This window comes from Arvicanthis niloticus, chromosome 10 (genome assembly GCF_011762505.2).
Source record: "Arvicanthis niloticus isolate mArvNil1 chromosome 10, mArvNil1.pat.X, whole genome shotgun sequence".
NCBI classification, from domain to species: Eukaryota; Metazoa; Chordata; class Mammalia; order Rodentia; family Muridae; genus Arvicanthis; species Arvicanthis niloticus.
In genome coordinates this window covers 43,997,018-44,005,153 of record NC_047667.1, presented here as the reverse complement: position 1 = coordinate 44,005,153, position 8,136 = coordinate 43,997,018, and the positions used below count along the sequence as shown (strand labels likewise).

General features: G+C 43.2%; 1 long non-coding RNA gene across 1 annotated transcript in view; it reads left to right on the top strand.

Moving 5' to 3' along the window:
• The window catches only part of LOC143443703 (uncharacterized), a 57,939-nt gene that overhangs the window by 37,998 nt on the left and 11,805 nt on the right, over positions 1 to 8,136 (top strand). The gene's annotated exons all lie outside the window — the stretch shown is intronic.

The window sequence follows — 8,136 nt, the reverse complement described above, 5'->3', positions numbered from 1 at the left end:
TCTAGCTTGGGCCTTGCATGTGTTAAGAAAGAGGATAACCATTAAGTTTATAGCCAAATGTTTTTAAATATTCCAATTTGATTTGGTAGTGTTTACTCTCTCCTTTTTAATATTACGGTCCAAAAATGCAAAGTCCATGTGTGGTGCTCACTTTCAACTTGCATTCTATTTCTGTTATGTAGACTGGCTATGGTAGTTTAATCTTCATAAAATTAATTTTTAGCTGAAAATTAAAATGTACACTTTTCATATTCGCCATGTTGTTTTGAATTGAAATATAGCCATGGGTCAGCATAACAATTTTCTGATCAATAGTGACATAGCATGTTGACCTTGTAAGATTATAATGAAGCCAAAGACTTCTAATGTCTAGTAATGTCTCATTGCAGTCATGCTCAGGTGGCAGCAGAACACACTGCTCACATGGTTTATGGTGATGTTGGTATAAACAAGCCTACTTGTGTTGCCCGTCAGTCATATAAAAGCATAGTATATGCAATTATGTATGATGCAGAATACATGATGATGATAATAAGCAATCATTTACTGGTAGTGTAGTGACTATGCCATACTTTTAAAAAATATTTTTATTATTTTTAAATTATGTGTATGTGAGGGGGTAGGTACATCCCACACAAAGGCAGATGCTTGTGGAGTCTAGATGGGGCAGATGGATCCCTGGAGCTGGAGTTGTAGGAGGTCGTGAATCTCCCAGCATGGATGCTTGGAACTCAATTTGGATCACCCACAAGTGCAGAGCAGCCAGTGCTCTTCACTGCTTAGCCATCTCTCCATCCCCTGTTAACTTACATAAGTCTGCACGGATGTGTGTGTGTGTGTGTGTGTGTGTGTGTGTGTGTGTGTGTGTGTGTATGTGTGTGTGTGTGTGTATGTATGTGTGTGTATGCAGCCATGTGTGTGTGGGTGTGCATGCCTCTCTGCACATGTGTAGCCCAGAAGAAGGTATTGGGTCTCTCTAATCTACAGATACTGGAATGTTCAGAATGCTAGGCTTATGTGGTTGCTGGGATCTGAACTCTGGGCCTCCTGATTACTCAGCAAGTATGCGTAGCAACTGACTCATCTCTCCAGCCTGTATGCTTTTAATCATTGTTTTGGAATGTTTATTGTGGGGAAAAATAATTAAGGTGAAACACAATGCTGTGCCAACAGTAGTCAAACACATCTCTGATTACAGCATCTCTTGATTGCATCAAGGGGTAATGGCGGGTGAGCGACCTCTACTTTCAAGGTTTGTGTAAGCTGTGCTCTGTGATGTTCAGATACAATTGTGAAACTGTCTAATAGCTTGTTCCTCACAGTACGTCTCTGCAGTTAAGCTGCATGTGACGGTATGTCAGTCTGGCCTTTGAATGAACGTGATAAGGTAATAACCATTCTGAATTAATAGTTTTGTAAATGGCAGTACCATGTGATAGAAAGAGATTTAACTTGGAAATCAAGAGATATGAATTCTAGAGTTAAAGAATCTATAAGTTTTCACTGATACTGAGTCAATGAAGAAGACAAATAAGAAGAGAAATTTTATGTAAAATTTAATGTAAAATTCCAGTGAACAAATGAGAAAAAAGGAAAAGGCAAGGAAGAAAAAAGGCAAGGAAGCATCAGATAAACCTAAATTTCAGGTGGTTCTTTAGGGTAACTGACCTGTACCCCTTAAACATATCATCCTGAAAGAATAGAGAAGAGTCAAGGGCTGTTTCAGATAAAGGAAACTGGTAAGATACAACTCAGTCTGTCCAAATCTGGATCCCATGAAGAGAGAGTTAATAAAGAGTCCATATTGTCTTAATGTTAGTTTCTTCATAGTGTAATTTTACTGTGATTATAACAGAGGATATTCTTGCTTTTAGAACACTTAGTGAAGCATTTAGAGCAGAGAGAGAGAATGAGATTCTTGTCCCAGCTCTAATAACTGAAAGACCTAGGGCAAGATACTCATTTAAACAGTAGGTATGTTTCTTTTTCCATAAGATGGGGAGCTTGTACTGACTTAGTAGTCTTCAGATTATTATCCTCCTGAAAGAGCACCAGTTGGGAGGTAGTAAGAAATGTAAATTCTTAGGTTCCATTGCAGTCGAGAACCAGAAACTTTGAGAATATTCTGATGTTCTTGAGGCACGCTTAGGTTTGAACAGTACCATCTTCACTGACCTTTAAGATCTCTTTAACCACTGAAGAGATGGCTCAGCGATGGTTCAGTGGTTAAGAGTACTGGCTGCTCTTCCAGAGGTCCTGAGTTCAATTCCCAGCAACCACATGGTGGCTCACAACCATCTGTAATGGGATCTGATGCCCTCTTCTGGTGTGTCTGAAGACAGCGCCAGTGTACTCATATATATAAAGTAAATAAATCTTTAAAGGGGGGAAAAACATCTCTTAAGCCTTAATGTTCTCTGGTCCATAAGGCACCCTTCTTCCAATTCATTTGTCATTTTCCTGGTTGACCAGGGACCTGGGAGAGTTGGAACTATAGAAGTATGGTTCTCCTCCCAGGCAGTCAGACTCGGTCTCTGCTTGTAGTAGATACAGATTAAACATAAAGCATTTAATAACGCCACTTGGTTTGAGAACCATAAAAGAAACCAAGTAATGCATAATTATGTTCTGTGCAGTGCCTTATCTGCCCTGGACTCTTACTAAAACGCTTGAGCCAGTGGTTCCCGGAAGGATGGGACGGAGAATCATTCCTGCACATTTCTATTGAAATGTCTACTCTGTTCTCTCCACGGGGCAAATGTTTCCTGGATTACTCCAGGGGTGTGAATCTTTCCTAGTGCCTTCTAAAGACTTTTTACAAGTGCAGAGTCCATGATGCGACCTAACAAGAGTATTTAAGCTTGCTTCTGATTGGCTGTTATGAGACAGGGTTTCTCTGTATAGCCCTGGCTTTGCAGTCCAAACTGCCTGGAACTCACATACCAGCTTCCTCTCCTTCCTGAGTGCTGGGATTAAAGGCATGCTAAAATTGTCCAGCTAAAATTGCTATGTTAGCCTCAAATTTCTTTTTCCTCAACTTTTAGTCTTTTAATTTTACATTTTTTATTTATCAAACTATTATATAGTCATATGATCATAATTCAAATGACATGACAGTCTCTGTAGAACAAAAGATCTATATGTCCTGTATCCTTTCTTCCTCTCATTGCTCCCAGTCCTCCAGGATCAATTTCTAATTGATTGATGATTGATTTTAAGATTAGGTCTCACAAAGTTTCCCAGGCTGGCCTCAAACTTCTGAGAAGCTGAGACTGCAGATATGTCGCACTGTGCCTGCCTCTAGTATATGCTTGGAGAGTCCCATTTACAAATCATGGCACCTGAAATTGATTCTCTCCAAAACTGCACTGATCATCCCCCAACACCAGGCACCCTTCAAGCTTCTGTGTCATTGCTTGTGTGGGATTATAGAGATAGTGACACCGTCCTCACAGGACTGTTCCTTCCTTATAGAACCACATTTGGAAGTGCAGTGTTTAGGAACTCAGCACTCAGTAAAAGTTAAATCCTGAGGACCCAGGACTAATCATAATCAGAAAAGAAAACTCTTTTTGCATTGAACATCCAGACATAGTTTTGTCTCCCCCCTCCTCCCCGACACTGTCCCCAGTTCAACCAGTCTTCCAAAATAGCAATCTCTGGGGTTCTCCCCTCACCCCTCATCTTCCCTTCCATTTGGTCCTGTCACCCTTCCCATTGCTCCATCTTGGAATTTTGGCTGAAGCAAAAAGAATTTAGAAAATTCCCCTGGGGTCCCATCTGCCTTGTTCTCAAAAGGCTCATGGACCAGGCTTCTGAGAATACTCAGCTGTTGGGTCACACAGCCTGCCACAGATACCCCCCAACGCTGTCTCCAGTGCCTCTTCCAGAACGCTGCTAGCAACATTAGCACTTCATTCTTGACATTGCTGTTTCCTCCTGGGCCAAATGACAGGGACGGATATATTTAAACATGTGGAGTTTCCTGGATGTCTTTGGTGTCTACATCCTCCCACTGCAGCTTAGGCCTTCCTATTTCGGGTCTCACAAACAAACGGACAATTCTCATTTTTGCAATATGAACATTTGTGAGAATATGTCCTTCTACATAGCAAGTATCCCAGTCCTTAAACATGAGGGATGACATCTTGACCTTGGAGGTGGGGAGAGGAGCAGGGCATGACTGTCTCACTGCCTTCAGTCAGTATTTCATAGATGGAAAAGATGGTGCCTTGCTCACTTCTGCATTCCATTCTGTAGTCTGTCGGTCCTATTGCCCCATTCCCCGCCCTGAGCAAATGGGCATTCAACACTAGTGACTGCATTTGAATCTAATTGCATGAACCATTAAAAAGTTTTAAGCCCTGAATTAAGAAAATCTTTCTCATCTTCACCATAACTACAGCAACTATGGAAGTGATTAGACTAGTATTTTCTCTCTCTCTCTCTCTCTCTCTCTCTCTCTCTCTCTCTGTGTGTGTGTGTGCATGTATGTTCACGTGTGTGTGGATGCATGAACATATGCACATGTCTGTGCATGCATGTAAAGACCTGAGGTTGATGTTAGAAGTCTTCTTCAATGGTTCTCCATCTAATTCATTGATACAGGGTTTCTCAGTTGAACCCAGATGCTTGCTCCAGAGCTTCCCTGTCCGGTCATCAAGAGTGTTGGGATTACAGGTGGGGTGCCAACCCACTCAGCATTTACATGACTTCTGGAGATCCAAACTCCATTCCCTAATGCATAGCAGGTGACTTAAACACAGGTCTATGTCCCCAGACATGGTACCTGAACTTTCAACTGTTCTCTACGTAACAAGACACCTTGAAAGCAGTACAGTTGGACTCTCCCACTGAAATTGCAGTCTAGTCTAGCAAACTGTTGTAATTTTGCAGATAAAGGGGCTAAAAGAGAAATGGTTCATGAGCCCAAGCTAAAATCATCTGCTCTCTGGTTGTAATGTCTTATCACTGGTTTTTAGAAGCACTGGGTGTATTGCAGTATGTTCTTCTGTTCTGTAACAAAAGCTCCCACTGTAGATATGTTAGGGTCAGGCATACCCTCCTCCACCAATCCTGCCCTGACTTTGTCCTGTTTCATGGCTTTTGTTCTCTTCCCTCATGACCTAGTTACGATTTCTATTGCTGTGTCAAAACCCCATGACCAAAGCAGCTTGGGGAGGAAAGGGTTTATTTGGCTGACACTTCCACATCACAGTCTGTCATCAAAGGAAGTCAGGGCAGGAACCTGGAGGCAGGAGCTGATGCAGAGGCCATGGAGAGGTGCTGGTTACTGGCTTGCTCCCCTCCTGACTTGGTCAGCCTGCTTTCTTATAGAGCCCAGGACTACCAACTCAAGGATGGCTTGACCCACGATGAGCTGGGTCCTCCCCTATCAATCACTAGTTAGGAAAATGCCCCACAGGCTTGCCGGCAGCCTGATCCTATGAAGGCATTTCCCTCCCCCCCCCTTATTCATTCTTCTCTTATTTATTATATCTCAACTAGTTTCCCCTCCCCACAGTCTCTCTCCCCTCCCCACAGTCTCTCTCCCTCCCCCCAGTCTCTCTCTTGGATCCATGGCCCCTTCACTTCCCCTCAGAAAAGAGCAGGTCTCCCAGGGGCATCAACCAAACATGACATAACAAGATACAGTAAGTCCAGGCACGTGATCTCACAGCAAGGCTGGGCAAGGCCACCCAACATGAGGAACAGGGTCCCAAAGGCAGGCAAGAGTCAGAGACAGCCCCGACTCCACTGTGAAGAGTCCCACAAGAACACCGAGCTATTCCGCCATAACATAGATGCAGAGGACCCAGGTCCAAACTGTACAGGCTCCCTGATTGTAGATTCCATGGAGTTTTGGAAGCACTTTCTTAATTGAGGCTGTCCCCTCTCAGATTACTTTAGCTTGTGTCAAGCCAGCATACCTGGGACCACATAACCCAAAACTAGATGCAAGGAGTCCCTGCTTTGGGCCACTTATTTGTGTGTTTGTTTACAGAGGTATTTGACGTTTGAACGCGCGTATGTGAATCTTGTCTATGTGAAGGTTTGCCACACCAGTACCTGAGGAGGCAGAAGAGTGTATTGGATCTTCTGGTGCTGGAGTTACTGGGAGTTGTGAGCTGCTCAGTGTCAGTGCTGTGAAGGGAACCTGGGTCACCTCCTGACATTGGGTATATTTCCTGACAGGGAATAAGGACATTAGCTTGTCTCAATGTGGCCTCTAGTGCTCGTATTACCCCCTCCCTTGCCCCATCTTTGGCGAGAACAGTAACTGAAGAATCTAGCCTTTGCTGCTTCTGCAAGTAGCAAGTGTACATGTCAAGAACTGCCCATGGAAGGAGGTCCAGGCCAGCTTCTCTACCATCCCTGGAGGGGCTACGTTTCCAGCAGAAGCAGATGGGGCAGACTACCGTAGCTTGGCGACCAGAGCCATTAAGACCATTTCAAACTGTCTTTGCTATGGTTCCACACTCCCTTTTAATTGTGCTTTGTCTGTGAAGCTTTTATACAGCGAGATAATGAACTGATCGGCCAGAGTGAAGGTTTTTAATCTACTTGATGTTATTTCTTCCTCATAAATTAGTAATTTGGCCTTCTGGTCCATGTATCATTATCTCAGGGGTTGTATAAGTTTGTGTGAGCAAGTACGGCAGGCTTCCTTAACTGGAAAACCATGGATGGGCTTCAAGGGATCCATTAAGCTCTGAGAGTATATGCAAAAGTAAATGTGTGTGTGTGTGCGCGCGTGCGTGTGTGTGCACACGCGCATGCTCGGGTACATATGTGTGTGTGCACAAGTATGTGCATGTACTTATGTGTGTATAAGTGTGCACATGTATGTGTGTATGTGTGTGTGTGTGTGAGTGAGTGTATATGGTACATTTATCAAAGGGTCAATAGCTTTCACAAGGTTCTCATGAAGACTTTCAGATGCACTGACCAAACAGAATTTCTGTTTCTGTAAACCCAGAGTGACCATAATAAAAAAAACTATACTAACATACCAGTTTTTCTTTTCTTCCTCCTTCCATTCTTTGTCCTTCCTTCACTCCCTCTTTCCTTATTAGGCTATAATACACTAGGAAAAATATTTAATAATGTGGTTTTACTTATTTAGTTTTGCTTTTAAATTTTTGAGACTAGGTGTCACTCCATAGCCTGGAATGATGTGAAACTTTCCGTGTGACCGAGCTGACTTCCCGCTCTTGGCAATCATCCTGCCTCAGCTCCTGGATGTGGCAATCATCCTGCCTCAGCTCCTGGATGTTAGGATTATACATGCAAGTAACCGTAGCCACCTGGCAATTTTTTATTTTTATTTTATCTCACAGAACACACCGGGATATCTTCTATTGCCATTATCCTTTGCCATAATTTTTGAAACTTCATAGAAAATACAATTGCTTAAATTTATCTCTTTTAAATTTTTTCATTTATGACCTCTGGGAGACTTGAGTTTTGGATGAATCGCTGACTTGGTTGTATCAATACATGGCCAAATGTGACCATGAGTAAGAGTCATTGTTGCTCACAGCTGACATGTGTGAAGTCACAGCTGTTTGTTCCAGGGTAACTTATCGTGTGCCGTGTCCTACCCCGAGCCCTGGGAAGTAGGGCTTATTCCCACTTAACAGCTGAGAAAACTGAAATACAACAAACTGACAAGAACGCGGCAGTACAGCCAAATCTGCTGATCTTGTTCACGGACCATGATATCCAATGTTAGCCATTCAGCTCTGCTTGGACACACTCAAAGCTTTATTTCCACCCAAAGTAATCTCTCCCTTCTCGGAATTCTTCTGGTTCTTCAACTGACTCTGAGCCTCCCACATGAACCCCATTAGTAGCCTTCTGTAGAGGCCCAGTGATCATTTTGGATTTGGGGGCCCACATAGTCTCTGTCACAACCTCTCAGCTCTGCTGCCCACTGTAGCATGAGACTGGCCATCAACAATAAACAAATCAGTGAGCATGGCTGCATTTCAGTTAAATCTTACTTAAGCGTGTTGAGATTGTATGGGGGTGGGGGACTGGGGAGATAGCTTAGTTGGTAAAGTGCTTTCCTTGCAAGCAAGAGGATCTGATTTTGATCCCCAGAATAAAACTGGACATGTAGTGCCTGTTTGT